Here is a 21337-nt window from a genome sequence, read left to right on the forward strand (position 1 = left end):
GTAGCTTCAGGAACTTGGAGACAGGGAAGCAAAGATGTCCTATATCACAGCCAATTAGCATGTTCCAGCCCATCTTGTATCCTCCCTGTGCTGCGAGTGCACACAGCACTCAGAGGCCTCCTTAGCCTGATTAGGCAGGATCTCCTCTCTGGCTGCAGGGTGAGGGAAGGGAAATCCCACGGTTGTTGGATCAGATTGCCTGGGCACCTGTGCATTATAAACACGGCTTGGTGCCTTTGTAACGGGAGGCTTACAGGTTTGTTATTAAAAGAAACTTCCCACAAAGAAGGATGTCAGCATCCCAAGCAGGTGAGAGGATGGAATTACAGGCTTCTTTTTCTGGCCCAGTTGATGGATGTTGCTGCCAGGAAACAGATGGATGCCAGCGGCTACTGCTTGAGCCCAGTGACTATAGGAATGATCAGTTACTCAGGTGCTGTAGGAACGTGGATTGTTCTTGCAAATTCACTGAAGTGTTTCTGTTCTTGGAAATTATACACACATATATACTTACACTCATACACCCCTGCATGTAAATGTAGCATACTTTGTTTCAGGCTACAGGTTAGTTCCTTAGTATTGAATCTTATTTTACCACTGAAAGAGGCCAGTGATTCCTTATGTTGCAGGGGGGTCACAGATCCCTTTGAAATCTAATGAAGGTTGTGTGTCCTCTCCTGGAGAAATGTATATATGAACAAATTTTTTTTCGGGCAGTTTTAGGAGATTCAGGGGAATCCTAAAGCCTCTCAATCAACCTCCCCAATTTAAGATCCTAAGAATCTCATACCTTCTTTATTCACTCATTCAACAAATAATGAAGGATCAGACATTGTGATCAGTGGTGAACAAAACAGAGATGATTGTGTCCCATGGAGAATCCAATGGAGAGACATGTTAAATATATGATCTCACAAATAAATATATAATTACAAACAAACAAGTTTTATGTTGGAAGATAAGGAATATTGTGACAGAGTGTAACAAAAGGGCCCAATTTAAATGAGGTGGGGGTCAGGTCAGGTATATTTTCCAGTCAATAATCAGCATTGATTTAAGGCTCATTGTTCATTCATTGACAATAATTAATGGCCTATGAATTAACTACTATATACCAAAGAATTCATAATTTTAAGTCCTAGGTATATTGTTTTATAAATTAAAATAACCAATTAATAACTTACCTATTAAGTTTTGTTTTCATGTGTCACGTGTTTATACACTGGTTAAAAACCCCACTCCAGCTAAGGTGCCCATTCCTGAGTATTAGTTTGCTGGGGCTGCCATTATAATACCACAGACTGAGTGGATTGAACACCAGAAATTTATTTGCTTAGGGTTCTGGAGGCTTGAAGTCCAACATCAAGGTATTGACAGGCCTAGTTTCTCTTGAGGCTCTCTCCTTGGCTTGCAAATAGCCACCTTCTCACTGTGCTCTCATGAGGCCTTTTCTCTGTGGGCGCACACTCTTGGCATCTCTCTGTATGTCTTAATCTGCTCTTTTTGTAAGGGCACCAGTCAGAGTGGATTAGCTCCCACCCTAATGGCCTCATTTAAACTTAATTACCTCTTTAAAGACCTTATTTTCAAATGCAGTCACATTCTGAGGTACTAGGGGTTGGAGCTCCAACATATGAATTTGGGGTGGGTACAATTCAGTCCATAACACAGAGAAATAATTGCATATCATTAAATCATGAAAGGAAAATCAATTTTTTTATATTTTAGCTGTGAATTGGTACCAATAGAAGCCATCAATTACTACCATACCAAGAGTGTCTCTGGGAGTGATACCCTACTAATACCTTACTAAGTATGGTGCATGAGCAACACTGAAAGGAAAAAGTTAAAATTGGTTGATCTTTAGATTTTTGTCACAGTGTGTTTTTTTAAATTCCCATTAGGGAATCCTATTCTGCTGATATTCAATAATAACAACAACAATAACTACCCACCTACTAAATTACCACCCAGTAGGAAAATATTCTCTGGCTTCTTACAGTGCCTCAGAAAGCCAGGTTTCCTGAGCTCTCTGGGGTCCTCCTCTTTCTTAATTCTGCCTTCTGTTGTGGAAGCCTTTCTCATAAATCCTCCTTCCCCTGAGCGTGGCCTTCTTCTCTGATGGGAGTGTGGACAGATGGAAGTGAAGGCAGGTTGTAATATGCACAGAATAGTCTTACAGCCATCTATACTGTGGTTCTTCATGAGACACAGGAGTACATACAAACATAACAGAACCTTATTTACAATTTTAATTAGCTGGTTCTTTGGGAAAAAATAAATCGCTAATGGCTTCTGTCTAGAGTTTTAAAATATGAAATGCTGTTCATTTTCTATTATTACGGCTGTGAGGATTCACATTAGTGATGACAGTGTGCATCTGGGTGGCAGGAGTCCTCTCTGCAGCAGCGTGCTTCATAACTGCTGTAATCCTATTAATTTGCTCACCAGAGGCACATAATGCCACTTGACTGTGTGCAATCAGCCCAATCGCAGCAAAGACTATGGTATTCTCTTTGTATTGAGGGAAAGCTACTGTTTAGAAAAAATCAAACTGTGTTTTCCCTTGGCTCTCACACCACAATCATCAACACAGAAGATTTCTGTGACCAAATGTCAGGGGACGGGGTTCTCCCCACCAATGAACAAGCAATCTTTTCTGCAGCTGACACCAGCTGGGTCTATTCCAATTCAATTTTGACACTATCTACCTGGAAATAGTGTCAGATCCCACAGGTCGAGGCCTGAGTCCCTAAGACTTCCCTTCAGATAGCAGTTGCAAGTTCAGGCCTCTGGAACTTCTGACTGACAGGCTTAGAATTGGAGTTCCCACAAACCCCTCTTTGGGTTTGCTTTTCTGGCTCACATAACTCAGCGAAACATGTTTACTGGTTTGTTGTAAAGGATATTACAAAGGATACAGATGAAGAGATGCATAGGTATGGGGGAAGGGGTGTGGAGCTTCCCCCATGCCCTCTCCAAGTATTCCACCCTCCAGCTACATGGCAGCACCCCAAACCCAATCCTCTTCATTTCTATGAAAGCTTTGTTACGTTGACATACCTTCCTCCAGGGTATATGGTGGGACCTTCTCTGTAATGAGAGTCTAATGAGCCATCATCAAAACGTGGAGGAAGTTAGAGTCTTTCCTTGGGATTGGTAAAAGGAGGACAGAAGGTCAGAGAGATTCTGTTTCCTAAGGCCTGCTTCTGAGGCTTAAAGCACCCAACATTATAATAAAAGACTACAACCAGGGCTATGAGAATTATGAGCATGGAAACATGGATAAAACCAATATATGTGTATGTATACACATACATATCCTAACACCACAGCTACAGATGACAGCACCAAGGAAGAGTCAGATCTGGTACAACAGAAATAAAGATTCTGAGGCAAATAGTCTCCTGATAACAATCTGAGAAACCTTGTCCACAGTCTCTGTCATCTTTGATTCTTGGCAGCCCCAAACTATTATTCTGCAGCACATCCCTATTTCTAAACAAACAGCACTTCCTATAATAACTGAATTTCTAGATTTTGGTATAAACACACACATATATTTGCTATTGTAATGTTTAAATAGCTAGAGTTTGACCCTGCCATAGGTGCAGAGCCCCTTAGTAGACATGGAACCATTAAAAAAGAAAAAGAAAAAGAAATCAGTTTTATCTGGACTGCATTATTCTTTTTAGTATAATTTTTTTCACTGAATCATGTAAGGAGCTTGCTAAAAATGCAGATTTCTTTTTGACTTTCACCCCAGTTATGGAAAATCATAACCTCTGGGAGTAGGACCCTAGGAATCTGCATTCTAAACAAGCTCCCTAGGTGATTTATATACACATTAAAGTTAGAGAATTGTTCTGTGAAGATCTATATGCATAAAATAGTATCTAAAACATCATCATCTGAAAGACAGTCTGCTTTCAGGATGATAGCATGAAGAACTCTATAGCCCTGTTTTCCATAGAAACTAGTGAAAATTATTTTAAAACAAGTCTCTGGAAATAGTCCTAAGTGTGTACAGCAAATTAAAAACATTTATTCAATAAAATCTACTAAAACTCAGTAAGAACAGTGAGTCTATGGTATATGAACCAAGACCCACCTACTCTTTCCCTTTTCCCTCCCAGCTCAGTAAGATGGAAATCCACTCCAGATTGCTGCAACCAAGAATACAGGGTCTCTTTCCCTCCCAGTTCCTAGTTGAAGGACTGTCTTTCCAGATAGGACATTTCTTATCCTGCCCCAAGCTACCTTTTACTGAGGCTGAGTTCTGGGTGAGTGTGGCCTAGAAGTGTAGACTTCCCTTTTCTGCTCAGCCCTCCTCCTTGTGGACCAGCAGGTGTACCATGGGTGCAATGCTGCTGAGAATACTAGGGCCCCAGTTGCCCTTAGGCATAAGTTCCATTCTGGGAAAGGCAAGCCAAGAAGACCTGAGGCTACTCACCCCACTCCACTGAGTTTTCAGGTCCTAAAGTGGAGATGTCACTCAAGAAAGCACATTATCATCCTCAGCTCCAGCTCCATTCACAGCCATGGCTGAGAGATTTTGGTTTGGGATAAAAAAAAAAAATGTGTATCTATATCTACATCTCTCCAAATCTTTCCCCAGAGGAACTGATTTCATTTGTAATAGAGTGAAGAAGTTCAAAACACTTTCAGAAATGCCCTTTGGGGCCGGGCGCTGTGGCTCACGCCTGTAATCCTAGCTCTTGGGAGGCTGAGGCGGGCGGATTGCTCAAGGTCAGGAGTTCAAAACCAGCCTGAGCAAGAGCGAGACCCCATCTCTACTATAAACAGAAAGAAATTAATTGGCCAACTGATATATATATAAAAAAAAAAAATTAGCCGGGCATAGTGGCGCATGCCTGTAGTCCCAGCTACTCGGGAGGCTGAGGCAGAAGGATCACTCGAGCCCAGGAGTTTGAGGTTGCTGTGAGCTAGGCTGACGCCACGGCACTCACTCTAGCCTGGACAACAAAGTGAGACTCTGTCTCAAAAAAAAAAAAAAAAAAAAAAGAAATGCCCTTTGGGAAGTTCTGATGAAAGCAATTGAAAGAAGATTGGTAGATTCATTGGAGATATAGGCTAAACGTTAGCCTATATCTAAAGATATAGGGAGAACCAGGGAAAGGGACCTCCTGGGTCCAGGAAAAATCTCAAGCACTGACCTCAGAAACTATCTCTTCAAAGGGTTCCAAATTTGATTGGATAGGTTTGTGGAACAATTTATACCCCCCAAATACATTGTTGAAAACAATAGAACAATCAGCTGGCATTTAGTAGAATTTCACATCTGGGTGTGGTCAGTGAAAGAGAAAGTCAAAGAGAGCACTGCCAAAACTACTGTCATCCCAGGGTGCTTGTGGTCATACCTAAGGCTATACCTACCCCAAGGAGCAACATCTGAGCTTCCTACTGTGGGGGTGGGGGTGGGTGGGAATAGATTTCATTAAAATAATCAGTCACTAAACAAATAAGCAAATAACATTAGCAACCCCCAGAAATGGGAGACCAGTATGCAGAGTTGCTACAATATATTATCTAAAGTATCTAATTTTCAAAACAACAAAATAATTATTATACATACAAAGGAATAGGAAAGTATGACCAGGAAATAAATAAATAAAAAGCATACACCAGAAAAAAAAATGTCAACTTAAACTGCCTTTGAGAGCAACTAGATGTTAAATTTGACAAAGACTTCAAGTTTGCCATGATAAATATGTTCAAAAAACCAAAAAGGAAACCATGATTTGAAGAAGTAAAGGAAGGTATAATGACAATGTCCCATCAGACACATAATATTAGTAAAGAGACAGAAATGATAAAAAAGAACCAAAAGGAAATTTGAAGCTGTAAAATAAAATAACAAATTAAAATTCAATAGCAGGATTCAACATTAGATTGCAGCTGGCAAAAGAAAGAATTAGCAGCCTTGAAGACAGAATAATAGACCTTATGTAATATGAAGAACAGAGAGTGATATAATGGCAGTACCATAAGGAGAGGAGAGAGTGAAAAGAACAGAAAAAAGTGTTAGAAGAAATAATGGCTGAAATCTTCCCCAATTTGTTGAAAAACATTAATCTACACAGCCAGGAACCACAAGGATCTCCAAGTAGGACAAATTCCTAGAAAGATACAAACAATTGGCACTGATTCAAGAAGAAATAATCTGATGTGTAACATGCAAATATTTTCTATAAGGTTTTTCGGTGGCGGCGAAAAGAAAAGACAGACACAGAGAGAGAAAGAGTGGGGTCCAAACCACGTGGCTTTATTATACACTCGTGGACGAGGTTCTGGGGCCCCAAGAGAGGGGGGCCCTGGAAGTCGCTGCAGTTTGAAGGGGCTGAGGCCTTTTATACCCTTTGGACGGGGCTAGGGACTTGTGGCGGGAAGAGCTGGGGATTCTCTATTGTGACCTTGGATGGTCATTGAGAAATAGGAGGGGCTGGAGGTATTTGTGGAATCAGGAGCGAATCCAGGTGGACATCAGGGTGTGGTTCCTCTCAGTGGGGCCTGGCAGTTTGTCCTTGGCAGATCAGGTCACTAAGCATTTTCTTTTTCCATCTAGGGAGGGGAGGGGGCCCCTGCCACCAGCCTTACATTTTCTCCCTTTCTGTAGATTGTCTGTTTGCTCTTATGATAGTTTCTTTGGCTGTGCAGATGCTTTTTAACTTGATCAGGTCCCATTTATTTATTTTTATTGTTGCTGTGATTGCCTTTGGGATCATAAATTCTTTGCTGAGGCCAATGTCTATAAGAGTTTTTCCAATATTTTCTTCTAGAATTCTTATAGTTTTTTGCCTTAGGTTTAAGTCTGTTATCCACTGTTAGTTGATTTTTGTGAAAGGTGAAAGGTATGGATCCTGTTTCAGTCTTCTATATATGGCTATCCAATTTTTCCAGCACTATTTAGTGAATAAGGATTCTTTTCCTCGTGTAAGTTTTTGTCTGCTTTGTCAAAGATTAGATGGCTGTATGAGGATGGTTTTATATCTGGGTTCTCAGTTCTGTTCCATTGGTCTATGTCTCTGTTTTTGTGCCAATACTATGCTGTTTTAGTTACTATAGCCTTGTAGGACAGCTTGAAGTCTGATACTAGAATGTTTATAACAGCACAATTCATAATTGCAAAGATGTAGAACAACCCAAGTGCCCATCAATACATGAGTGGATTAATAAAATGTGGTATATGTATATCATGGAGTTCTACTCAGCCACAAAAATTCCGGTGATATAGCACCTCATGTATTATCCTGGATAGAGCTGGAAACCATTCTACTAAGTGAAGTATCACAAGAATGGAAAAACAAACACATGTACTCACCATCAAATTGATATTAACTGATCAACACTTAAGTGCACATATAGTAATAACATTCATCAGGGGCCGGGCAGATGGGAGGCGGGAGGAGGGATGGGTATATACACACCTATTGAGTGTGGTGCGCACCATCTTGGGGATGGACATGCTTGAAGCTCTGACTCGGGTGGGGCAAAGGCAATATATGTGACCTAAACATTTGTACCCACATAATATGCTGAAATAAAAAACATTTAAAAAAAAGAAATAATCTGAATAGACCTATAACAAATAAAGTGATTGAATTAGTAATCAAAGAAATATTCTCAAAGAAAACCCCTGGCCCAGATGGTTTTACCTCTGAATTCTGCCAAACATTTAAAGAAGAATTAATACTATTAATAATTCTTAACAAGCTTTTACAAAGAATAGTAGAGGAGGGAACACATCTTAGCTCATCCTAAGAGGCCAGTATTACCTTGATACCCAGATACAAAGCCATCATGCAAAAAAAGAAAACACACACTAGTATCTCTTATGATTGTGGATCAAAAGATTCCCCAAAATACTGTCAAATCAAAACCAGCAACATATAGAAAGAACTATACACTATGACTAAGAAGGAATCATCTGAGAATTGTGAGTTTGGTTTACCATCAGTGGAATAAAACCCCCAAACCACACAATCATCTTAGTAGACCAGAAAAAACATTTAAGAAAATCCAACACCCTTTAATGATAAAATCACTCAACAAACTAGGAATAGAAGAGAAGTTCCTCAACCTGATATACAGCATCTTGAAAAACTCACAGCTAACATTATACTTAATGGTGAAAGACTAGATACTTCCCCTTAAGATTGGGAACAAGATAAGGATACTCTTGCCACTTCAATTCAATATTGGAGGGTCTATCCCAGGCAATTATTCAGGAAAAAGAAATAAAAGGCATCCAAATTGGAAATAAATAAGTAAGACTATCTCTATTATGAGATGTCATGATCATGTATATGGAAAATCCTAAGGCACCTAGTAAAAAACTATTAGAACTAGTAAATGAGTTCAGCAAAGTTGCAGGATACAAAATCAATATACAAAAATCAATTGTATTCTTATACACTTACAATGAACAATCTGAAAACTAAATTAAGAACATTTATAATACATAAAGAATAAGATACTTGGGAATAAATTTAATAAAAGGAGTGTAAAACTTGTATTCTGAAAACTTTAAAAAGTTGAAAGAAACTAAAGATGTAGGTAAATGGACAAACATCTCATATTCATTGATTAGAAGACTTAATATTGTTAAGATGGAAATACTTCCCAAATTGATCTACAAATTCAGTATATCTCCATCAGAATCCTGGGTTGCTTCATTGTAGAAATTGACAAGCTGACTCTGAAATTCATATGGAATTTCAAGGGACCCAGAAAAGCAAAAAAAAAAAAAAAAAAAAAAAAAATCTTCAAAAAGAGAAACAAAACTGGAGGGCTCAAACCGCTCAAATTCAAAACCAACCACAAAGCAACAGTAAGTAAGACAGTATGGTACTGGTATAATGATAGACATATAGATGAGTGGGATAGAATAAAGAGTCCATAAATAAACCTATGTGTCTGTGGTCAACTGATTTTTGACAACAGTGCCAATATCATTCAATATGGAAAGAATTGTCTTTTCAACAAATGGTGCTGAGACAAGTAGATAGTCACATGCAAAAGAATGAAGTGGACCCTTACCTTACATTAAATTAAAAATAGATAAATTGAACTTCATCAAAATTAAAAACTTTAGCGCATCAAAAGATATAATCAAGAAAGTAAAAAGACAAACCACAAAATCAGAGAGAATACTTGCAAATTATCTGAAAACGGACTTGTGTCTACAATATATAAAGAACTCTTAAAATTCAATAATAAAATTACATAACCCAATTCAAATGGACAAAGGATCTGAATAGACATTTCTTCAAAGAAGATATACAAGTGGTCAATAAGCACATATAAAGATGCTTGACGTCATTAGTCATCAGGGAAATGTAAATTAAAACCTCAGTAAGATACCACTTCACACCTACTAAGATGGCTATAATCAAAATCTCTGATAAGAACAAATGTTGAAAAGGACATGGAGAAGTCAAAAGCCTCATACATGGATAACAGGAGTGTAAAATGGTGTAACCTCATTGGAATACAGTCTGTCAGTTCCTCAGTTAACCACAGAGTTGCCATATGACCTAGTGATTCAACTCCTAGATATGTACTCGAGACAAATGTAAACATATGTCCACACAAAATATCTACACATTGTGTACAAATGTTTAAGCAACATTATTCATATAGCCAAAAGGTAGTGACAACCCTAATGTTCATCAACTGATGGATGGATAAACAAAATGTGGTATATACATATAATGGAATATTATTTGGCCAAAAAAAGGAATGAAGTGCTGCTGTGTGTGCTACAACATGGATGAACCTTGAAAACATTTTGCCAAGTTAAAGAAGCCAGTCAAAACTACCACCTATCATATACGTTCCATATGTATGAAAAGTCCAGAATAGGCAAACCTTTAGAAACAGAAAATAGATTAGTTGTTGTCTAGGGTTGGGATGGAAAAGGGATAAGGGAGTATACTAAATACTAATAAAATTGTTGAATTATAAACTTTCAATGGATGAATTGTGTGATATGTGAAAAACTTTTTTAAAAATATGTAAAAGAAGACAACTGGAGAGTGAAGGGTTTGTAAGTAGGTTCTAACTTGCTTTAAGATATAACCTTCTTTTTTTTGTTTTGTTTTTGTTTTTGGTTTTTTTTTGAGATAGAGTCTCACTCTGTCACCTTGGGTAGAGTGCAGTGGCATCATCATAGCTCACTGTAACCTCAAAATCCTGGGCTCAAGTGATCTTCCTGCCTCAGCCTACTGAGTAGCTGGGACTACAGGTGTGCACCACCATACCCAGCTAATTTTTTCTATTTTTTAGTAGAGACGGGGTCTTGCTCAGGCTGGTCTCGAGCTCCTGAGCTCAAATGATCCTCCTGCCTCGGCTTCCCAGAGTGCTAGGATTACAGACATGAGCCACCTCACCTGGCCAAGGTATAGCCTTCTTAAACGTTAAAGAGACTGGCCATGACAGAGCATGGACACCAACCCTGATGTTGTTGGTGAAGCTGAGGTAGCAGGATCTGTGTGCATGTCTCAGTATTCACTCGTGCATTCAACAAACTTTTGCTATTTGTATTTTCTGTGTCCTTTATCAAATCTTGAGAACAGTCAAGAGTCACAAGATACAAAACTATCTTCAAAGAACTTGAAATTTATCCATCCTCAAATTCATGTATGTAATGCAAAGAGAATTTTACCCATTAGAATATAAGCTGTTAAGGGCAGAGTTTTGTCTGTTTCGTTCACAGATGTATCCCCAGGACCTATAACAATACCTGGTAGGTGCCTAATAAATACTTTTTGAGTGAATAAGGATATTAAGCATGCCATAGCATCTGTCACCAACCTTGAACAGAGTTAGGCAGCAAGAATGCAGAACTGGCAAGGCTTTTACCTTTAAGGGAGCCCAGTAGGGTGTGACCCCAGCAGAACCTGAACAGCTAGTAAGAAGGTGAATGAGAGCACTTGTTTCCATAAGGATGCCCTGGCAGCTAGGATGCTTACCAGGTCCCCAGGTGGTGCACACTAACATCCAGAAGTTACTGGACTGGATGATCTTTCAAGTTCCCCCTAACCCCAAATGCCTTTGCTTCTAAGATTCTAATCCAAAAGATGAGAATAAAGCCACTAATAAATGCCCCACTCTGACAAGAAAAACTGTGATCCAGTGCTTGTTGTTAACACTGGGGTTCCTAAGTGTTAACACTGGGGAAACCTGTGATCTCAAAGTACTGCAGGTATCCCCAGCCAGACCTGCTCTTACCAATCAAGTTGAACAGGATGCAGTGTTTATATCTCCACAAACAGCATGGTGGGTAGGATTTTCCTTTTCTTCCAACTCAATAGAAGGATTAGATTTTATTTTCTGATCTGCTCATAAATATACATTTATGACCCTTGCTCTTGGCACTATTGTCAACATTAAACTAGACACAAAGGAGAGAGGGGTGTGCTTTGAACTGAGCTGTAGTGAAGCTAGTGCATGTGTCTAAGGCAGTGGTCCTCCACTCTGGCTGCACACTGGAGTCACCTGGAGAGCTCTTCAAAAATGTCACATATGGGCCCCACTGCCTCAGATTCTGATTTAACTATATTGTGGTGGGACCCAGGAAATCCTTACAAGGTTGAAAACCAGGTTGAGAATCACCAGCAGTCCAGGGTGAAGGAAGTAAGCCAACTGGTGTTAGCTCTGGGCTCAGACTCTAAAGCTACTGAGTAATTAGCATGTGGAGTTGGGAGTGGAAAACTTCCCCCCAATGTCAAGAGTATCCAGGGAGAAAGAGTGCCTGTCTTTTTCTCCCTACCCCAGTCTCCCTAGATGCCCCCTTTGCCTTTACCCACTGTCCCTATTCACCGTGTTTGGGGATTGGCTCCTATTCAAACAGGGAATTCCCTTGGCTTAGCCAGTCTTCTCAGTATCATTCTAGTATACAGTGCTGGCTCCCCTTTCCTGCTGCCCAGTCACCTGGCCTGGGTCCCCACAGGACTTGGCTGATGATTAGATTTCTGACTTGTGGTTGGCACTGCCCAGCTCAGCCTTCTCTCTTGGCCACTCACGCCCCTACAGGTATCCAAGTTCCCTCCTCTTCTCCTTCATTCCTGGTTCTCTGCCCACAGCCCTGGTACCCTCTTTTCTGGCTTCAGTCCCTACTTTCTGGGGCCTTCTGTCAGTACGTTCCTTGCCTTCAGGTTGTTTGCTGTACCTTCGGTGTTTGTCCCCTGAGCCTCATAGCTCAGTTTACCCACACACACATATTCATCTACAGCCACCGTCTGCTCTCTGTCTTCTCTGCAGCTGCCACATAGTTAATTTGTCTGAAATTCAGCCAAAGTTGACTTATGCCTTTTTTTGAGGTCTCCTGGAGTTGAATGAAAGACATGAAATGGTTTGTGAAACCTAGTGCATTAGATGAGATAGTGTACATGAAAAGTCTTACACTGTAAAGTGGGGCACAGATACAAAGTATTGATGATAATCAGCAGCAGCGATGTTGTTTACGCCACTCTGGGACATGGATGGTAGCTGGCCAGGAGCACCAGAGGCGGGACAAAGACAGATCAAGGACATATAGATGAGATGTTTGCAAGTCAGGAAATTCAAGTGATGTGAGAAGTCAGGACCAGGTGGTTAGATGGGAAAAGAGCAGTACAAAAAGCAGAGGTTAGATTTCATCACACAGCCAGAAGCCTGGAAATGAGGAAGAGTTAAAGGTTTCCTCTAGCAGTGCTTTCAGCTCTATCCTCAAAAGATATCCAGAATCTGGCCTCTTGTCACCACCTTCATGGTCACCACCCTGGTCCAAGCTGCCATAGCTCCTGCCTGGACTGGTGCAGTAGCTCCTACCTGGTCTCCCTTATTCCATTCTCAACACAACAGCCTAAGTCATTCTGCCAAAAGGTGAGGTACATTACATTGTGTCACTCTCTGCTTGAGATGCTTAATGTCTTCCCAACCTTTACAGGATGAGAGCCTAGGTCCCTCCTGTGGCTTACTGGGCTCTACATAGTTGAGACTTGTTATCTCTTACATCTCAGCCTCTATAACTTATTCATCTGCCCCAGTCACCCTGGGATTCTTGCTGTTTCTTGACCCATCAAAGTCATTCCTTCTTATGGTTTTTGCTGCTGTTGCTCCCTCCACATGGAACCGCCTTCTCCATGCAGCCACATGGCTACTCTCACTTCATTCAGGGCCAAGCACAGGTGTCACTTCAAGAAGGCTACCCTGGCTTCTCTGTCTTGGGTAGCACTCCCAACCCCATCACACTCTATCCTTTTCCCAGCTGTATTTTATATAGCGCTGAAATAAAAATATAGTAAATATTTATTAATTTATTATGTGACTTCTATAATGTAAGCTTTGTGAGCATAGGCATTTTGTCTGTATCGTTCCCTGCTTGCACAGTACCTTGCATTGTTTAATTAATGAATGGATGAATAAATACATAGGATAACAGTTAAGACTCCAGCAGTAAGGCAAGATATTGATTAAGGGGGCAAAGAGTTGTTTTAATCCTGAGCTTTCTTGTGGTTCTGTGGAGACAAAGACCTGTTCCCCAGGATGGCTGGCCTTGGGTTTTCGGGTGGAGATTATTGCTTCAAGGAGGGAGAGGGCAAGAGAAGTCCACCCACCAGGCTCCTGCCTATTCTGGAGCTGGGCCAATTTGGGAATTCCAAGGGAAAGTCAAGGGCCCAATGGGGAAGCTTCACAGATGAAAAAATTTTTATTAAATTCTCTCTCCAGGGGCCCTATTTCTCTGGGATATGATTTTTAGAATCTTTGGGAGAAATTTCTCTTCATCATCTCCCCTCTCCCTCAGAGAACTTCCTTGGCCTGCCCAACTGCTTTTGAATTTATGGCAAGGTAAAAACAGCAGAGTGAGTAAGGGGTTTGGACACGAGGTCAGACTGGAGCTCTGTATTTCCTTCCTAGCTGGTGGTCTTAGGCAAGTTATTTAAATTTCTTAGAGCCTTGCCACTTCATCTATAAACAGGGGATTATGATTGTGCCCTTGCCAGGGATGGCATAGGGATGAAATGTGGCCATGCATTTTAGGCACGACATTTGGCAATGTGTCTGCTTGGCAAATGTTCAGTTATTCTTATTGTCAGGGCCTGGAGTACTAGATGAAATACTTCTTGTTCGGGGCAGCTCTTCAGAGTTCCCGGACACAGAGCTTCTCAAAGGTAAGCGTGCATACCTACCACGTGGAACGATCTTGTTAAAATGCAGATGCTGATTCAGAAGGTTGGGGAGGGGCCCGAAATGCTGCATTTCTAGCCAGCTCCCAGGTGATGCTGGTGCCACAGACCAAGCATGGAGTAGCCAGGCCCTACAACAGAGACGACTGGGGGATAAAATACTGATGAATGTACTTCCCTGAAGTCTTATAGCCTCTGATTTTAACCTTAAAGGCAGCCTAAAATTACTATATCCTAACCCAGAGAGTCTGCATTATTCACAGTTGCTTTCCTTGCTGGTGTCCCTGAATCTGATTCCAGCTTTACCCACCCTTCCCTGCCATTTCAATTCTGCAAAGATGTCTCATACAGAAACACTCACCCTCCAAGGAAGTTTTACTCAAAGCTGAAAAAGGAGAGGGAGAGAGAGGAGCTTCTCTTTTTCTTAAACCCGCTCCTGGATTTCGTTTCCTATGGCCCTTGGACATATGGCCAGGCGCTTGTTTTCATGGCTGCTTAATGGTTTGTAAAGCAATTGCTGGAGGAAACATTGCTATAGCAAGCCAGACCAGAGGGGCAGAGGACTCCTGAGCCAGTGTTATCTTTGCTGAGCACCAGGGCTATTCCTGCCCTCTTTCTCTCTCCATCTGACAGTGACAGATGGCTTCCACATGGTTTGACCTACTGTTCGGCCAGACCTGGTCAGATAGTCATCCATCAACTGCCCCAATTGGCCCCCCAGAGGGTATCCTGTGGTTCATAGGAGGCAGAAAATGGAGGTTTCCTTTAGAGCTCATCGTATCTCATAGCTATTGTAGTATAGTTTCAAGCATGGACAGTTCTTATTCCAGATGTTACTATCCCAGTGTCCATATGTTTCGAGGTGGGATCAGCAGGTTTACATGGTAATGTTAAACTAATTAATCATAAACTAATGATTTAACAGCTTTGACCCAAAATGAGTTTGGTACTGGCAAAGATGTAAGTAATACATATGGTATTATTAAACTGGAAAAAGGAGGTGAGGCCGAGTTTTTTCTATTGCTTTGGCACAATCTCTTTTTTTTCTTACTGATATTGAATGTTATTTACAAAACCTCTGAAAGCTATATGGGGAAATCTCCAAATATTCCTCCTGACTCTCTGTAAAAAAATAAAAACTTAAGTTAATAGAAGCTGCAGGGCATCAAAAAAAGGTAGCAATAAGCAGAGGAGTTGTGCAGAGTGTAATCAAGAGGCCTGGATTCTAATCTCATTCTTCCTTTTTCTTTGTGATCATGACTACATCACTTGATTGATTTAACAAACAGTTTTAAGTACCTACTAGGCAGATTCAAGATATGTTTGGGTTCCTTTTTTTTTTTTCCAACTTTAAAACAAGATTGTTACATGAACTTGGGGTTCTAAAAACTTTAAATAAAGTGGTTTTATATTCCTTTCCTTATAAAAGCAGTATTTGTTAAAACCTGCCCCATTCCATTATACAGAAATTATACTTTATTTTAAAAAGACAACTATATCAAAGTGAAAAGAGATGGAGAAATTTGAGTAATTACAGTTTGATGGAGTGAAACCTGGCTAAATCCATAAATATATCTCATTAAAATAATTTTAAAATTAAAATTAAAAATACCAAATCTAGCTGGGCATAGTGGCACATATAGCTGTAGTCCCAGCTACTTGGGAGGCTGAGGTGGGAGGATTGCTTGAGTCCAGGAGTTTAAGTCCAGCCTGGGCAACATAGCAAGACCCCATCTCTAAAAATATTTTTTTAAAAACTCAAATCTATTAAAATTAAAAGTACCTAGAAACCCCTAGCATTAATTGTAATAGAGAAGAAACTAGAAACAACCTTTGTCCCTCAATAAAAAGAATGAATTGAATTGAAGTAGAAGGTTGAACATAAATTCCCCAGCTCTATTACATACAGCTATCTGATACTTTTATTATTAACTTCAGTGGAGAGGGAGAATTTCCTCTAGATAGTTTATAAACATTTTTCCCTGATTATTAAAAAATATATACACCAAAAAAAAATTTTTTTTAAATTTTCTGAGTATAAGAGAATAAAGATGAGAAAAAGACCCTAAAGTTCCCACATCATGTCTATCTGGTACCAAATAAGCATTCAATAACTGTTAACATTTGGGTGTGCTTCCCTGGTATACATAATGTTTTCTCAGTTGAGATAATACTGTTTATATATTTCATATTAGCTTTTTTATTCAATATTTGATTTTTATTTGACCTGATGATTTTGCTGAGTCACTTGGCTCTCATCCAGTTGTTTGCTTGGCCTCCCTCCCTTGATTTTTGGATTTGGAGAGTCAAGGTCTTAAGGGCTTGTCAAGAGGACTGAGTCCCTTCAGGCATAAAATGTCCCATAAGTGGTGGTTATGCCTCACCTCCTGTAATGACCTGACAGGCAGATCTCAACTTTTGTTTTCATAATGATTAAAAAACTGTAGCCCCATTAACTGGAATGGAATTGAAAGCCCTGTGCTTAGGACTCATTCCTTGCAAAAATGAAACATCTCTTTGATGCTTTCCTCTGCCTCTCTGGAGGTGAAGAAAGTCAGGTTGCCCCTAGACCACAAAGTGAAGGACACCCCCACCCCACGACACCCACCATGGCAAGGAGGCTTCTGCTACCTTTTGTAATAGAGTTCATGATAAGGAGGATCTGTCTTCCTGTGTGAGGACAAAATGTTCCCACCTCTGGATGTTCTGAATGTGGCTAGCATATGCCAAGGTAGTAGAGGTGCCCCAAGAAGGCTACCCCTTCTATTTTTTCAACTTAAGGGACAACAATGTGTTGAAAGAGCATGGCTCAAAAAGTGAGTTACTGGCTGATTCTGAATCCTCTGATCTTTCTGGCTCAAGGAGAAACTTATAGACAAGTCAAGGTTCCTAGAGTAGCTACAGCTGAGGGTGTGTGGCATGTAGGGAAGGCACTGGCTAGCAGCTAGGGCAGTGGTGGCAGCTACAGTAGGGAATAGTAGGGGACGTTGGGGAATGCTCTCTGTGAAATACAATCAGAATTTCGACTACTTATTTTGCCTCTTTAGAATAGTTGATAGATTTTCCTTTTTGTTATACTTTTTACAAATACTTTGATTTGGTTTGTACTTAACTTGGGGAGTTAATGCCAGTTTGTTGGAAGCAGAAAAGAGAAAAGATGTAACATTCATTGTGCAGTTGGTTATGTGCCAGCCAACTGGCTGGATGCTTTATGTTATCTCTTGTAACCCACAGAGAGAGTTGCTGATTCAGGGTGGGGACCTATGACCATAGGACTGTAAAGTTCACCTGTGCTTTTAGAAGTGAAATGAATGGTATTAAAATAATACACACTCTTGACAATGAGCTTCTCTAATAATCAGCCCCAACACAGAGCTTAAGGTTATCAAAATGATAGCTTACAGCAAATGATTATTTCTAGAAGAACCAGTATCTCTTTCAGAGTATACCACATAAGAAACTTCATTTAAAGAGAAAAATTTAGCTGAGTTTTTAAATAGAAAGTTATCATTGTTTTGTAAGCAACTTTGCATGTTTTTGTAGCCCGTAAGGGTTAGAGTAGGAACCAGGTCCAGAGCGGGAGCCCTTTTGGCACGGCTGAAAACTTTCCTCACGATTCTGCCCAGTCGTTCCCTCAGGGGAATGACTGTGCTCCATCGATTTCAGTTCATCACAGCAGGAGATAAGGCCTCAGAACAAGGGGCCCTCCATCCTGTGATCTCCAGCCAATGATTTTAGGAACAAACCAGGAAAATAGAACTTTGAAGGTAACAAAATTGGGGAAAGGTGTCAATATACAGGCTTTTAGAGTTAGTGAGATTTTGCTAGAATTTCATTATTTTTCCTGTTTGTGACCAAAATGATGGGAGCAGAGGCTTTGAGAGGAGGTAGGGAGCGGTGGATGATGCAACAGATCATGCTGCAGGAGCACTGCATTCCGCAGGGAAGATTGTGTTTATGTCTCAGAAATGCCATATTTTGAATAATGATAATAATAGAGGCACTGCCATATATATGGGGATTTAAATTTAATAAAGCTGTTTTGATGTAAGGATTTAGGAAGATACCCATCAAGCCTGAATTGTTAGACAAATCATTACCTTCTGGCCAGGGAAGCTAGATGGTCTGGACAGTGCAGCTCAGGGGAAGGGGCTGCAGAGGAAGGGGCAGAAGGGCAACTGGCCTTTGGTCAGCTGGAGGCAGAAGAACTCAGAGGTTCCAGCTCCAGCCTTGATCCTCACACTACGGGGCAGTGAGCAGAGCCAGGAGGAGATGCTGAGATGCATGGACAGTGAAGCTGGGCTACATACACCTCTGGAGCAGGCAGAACAACTGTCCTGTTCTCCTGGAACTAATACTATGCACTCAGAAATGGAATGTCTGAGATCATTAGGTCAACTGCCCCCATTTTACAGTGAGGAAACTGAGGCACAGAGGTGTCAAGTGACATCTTAAGTGAGTACCAGAGCTGGGACCAAAACTCATGTCTCTTGAGCCCTGGCCCAGCGACTCTAATGGCTTTGACTGATGGGCAGCTCTGCAGATGGAGAGGCATTTAAGGCTGGCAGGGAAGAATTAGAGCTGGGCAGATGTGAGACAGTGGAGGGGCAGCTGGTGGGAAATGGAAAAGCTGCAAAGAGCCAAATATGCATTTCTGCTGGCCAGGCCCCGAGGACAAACATGACTCCCAAATGTTCCCTACCAGAGGTGTAAACAGCCACCCAGAAGAAGCACACAGTGGATTGACCAAAGGCCATGAAATGCCATTTATGTTTAATGACTAAGAACTCCTGTTTATTCAGACTCTTAATCCACCCCTTTAACCTTGCTCTTTCCTTTTACATTGAGACCTTCCCTGCCATTCCTCCCTTTTCACTTGGTTTCTGGCTGTCCTTGTATTCAGGGACAACTGCAGTTTACAATCTATCTGCCCATTCTCCCAGGTTCTAGGATAAAGGAAAATGAAGATGATGATGATGAACTTGGACAATGTGACTTGCCTAAAGTGTTTTGAAATTCTGAAAAGGGGCTATAGGGAAGAACAATGAGCAAATTCATGAGTCAACCTTCTATTTATCCCTCTATTGTGAGGAATAAATGCCTCTATTTCTTTTGTGAAGCATAATCATTTGTTAGTTTTAGTAAGACATTTCCCTGCCTGCTGATAAGGAAACATGAAAGCATTTATTGTGCTAATCTAGAATGTAAACCATAAGCTGTGGTCTTTTTTGTTTATTTGATTTTAGTTTTAATCTATGATCACAAGCTTAAGGGTTGAAGGGACCATGGAGGACTTGCCAGCCACTCCACCCCATTCTGTGTGGGGAGCCCCTTCCCAGCACCCCACCAATGGTTCAGAGCCCTTCCCTCTAAGCCCCCACAGGGAGTTGCTTCTGCCTCTGTGGAAGCACTTACTTCATTTTGCTTTAAATTACAGTTATTGGAGGACTTGTCTTTAGTCTCAGCTGTGAGCCCCTGAGGGCAGGGGGTGGGTGGGCAGGAATCCTTCCTCATTCCTCTTTGATCTCCCACAGCCCCCAGCACAGAGCCTGGCCCACTCTCCATAAATATTTGAATGAGTGACAAGGTGTTAACAGTCTCCAGAGGCAGCCACAGTTGGACATCTCTAATAGCTAGAAAGTTCTTTCTAAAAGGAAGCAGAAATATGCCCCCCTGTGTTCCCTGGGAGGGAGGAGAATGTAAACAAGTGGTGATCACAAAGCTCTGGGTGTCCATAGGATATCCCTGGGGATAGGCTAATGCCCTGTTCTTATTGCTCTTCTTACATCCTGTCTGGCCAAAGTACATAAGACCTTTTTCCAGGGTAGGAAAACGCAACAACCTAGATAGATCTGGATTATTTTGGGGAGTGGGAGGGTGGTTGTTAGATTCCAGGATTTGAATCCAGTTTGGGAGGACAGTTCTATCAGATGTCAGTGTCTCACCCATATCCCCTCTGCCTATCCTGGGGGTCATCTGCTGGTGATTCCCATACAAACTGACAGCTTCCTGTATTTCTCTGCCATGGTCACTGTGAAGTGTGTGTGGCTTGTGTGTGGGTCAGGCTGGAAATGCCAGGGACTTACCCAGGAGGGACCTTCAACCAGTGAGTGATGGAGCTTGGTGGATAAATTGCCCAGATTCCTCACCCCTCAGTGGGACAGCTCAGAGGTGTGTTTCATAGAGTCTCTCAAGAGGTCTTAGCAGGGATTGAGTCCTACTTGCTCATAGCACTAACCCACTAACGAACACATCCTTTATTCATTTCCCTCCTTCTCTTTGACTTCCTCTCTCCTTTACTATGCTTCTTGGGAACATGCCCAAATACACTCTCTGCCCCACATCCTGTCTCAAAGTCTGCTTTGCTGGAGAACCCAAACTAACGCAATGTCATGTGTGGGAAGTTTGGGGGATTCTCAATGTTCCTTCTGTGGAAGACAAAACTTAGAGTCCATGCACGCTTTACTCTTTCTCTTCTTTCCCTCTACTTCTAGGTGCAGAGTTGGTTTTTCTGTCAGTTCTGTAAAGTTTAATTTTAAGTAGAATTTGTGTCCTAACTCAGAAAAGGGCTGACAATGATTCCTAAATCTTTGAAGGATAGTTATCTCACATAACAAGAGTCAGAAATATTGTAGCTCTATTAAGGAAATGTACTGTGTCAGAAAGGTCTCAGGCCAGACTAAAAAAAGAGATGATGCTTGGGGGTCATTAGACATCAGGATAGATCTGTACTCAAGCACTTCACTTAACCTTCTAAATGTCCACAGAGACTGTTTAAATTAAGAGAGACCTTATCAGCCTGGCCCAGGTTTGGGATGGAGTACATGGAGGTCGGGGACAGCTAAGATGAATGGGACCATGAGGGAAGCGGGAGAAGAAAATAAAGAACCTTCATTAAATCTACCCAGTATTAATGAGCTACACCTGAGCTAAGAGAACCCAGAGATAATGCTGTAGCTAAAGAATATTTATAATCATTCGAGAAGATTTGTAACAAATAATGAAAGTGCGTGAGTAACCTGCCTCCCTAGTCCTCCTTCGGGCTGGCATTGTGTGATTCAGAAAAGCCACCTGTGGATGCCAAAATATTACTTGATTGTTTTGACATCTCAGACAATTAATAGGAGCTAACAGTTTAAAAGAAT

General features: G+C 41.0%; 1 protein-coding gene across 27 annotated transcripts in view; it reads left to right on the top strand.

Annotated features, from left to right (window-relative positions):
* Positions 1–21337, top strand: part of KALRN (kalirin RhoGEF kinase) — a 653674-nt gene that overhangs the window by 257775 nt on the left and 374562 nt on the right. The gene's annotated exons all lie outside the window — the stretch shown is intronic.

This window comes from Microcebus murinus, chromosome 1 (genome assembly GCF_040939455.1).
Source record: "Microcebus murinus isolate Inina chromosome 1, M.murinus_Inina_mat1.0, whole genome shotgun sequence".
Classification (NCBI taxonomy): Eukaryota; Metazoa; Chordata; class Mammalia; order Primates; family Cheirogaleidae; genus Microcebus; species Microcebus murinus.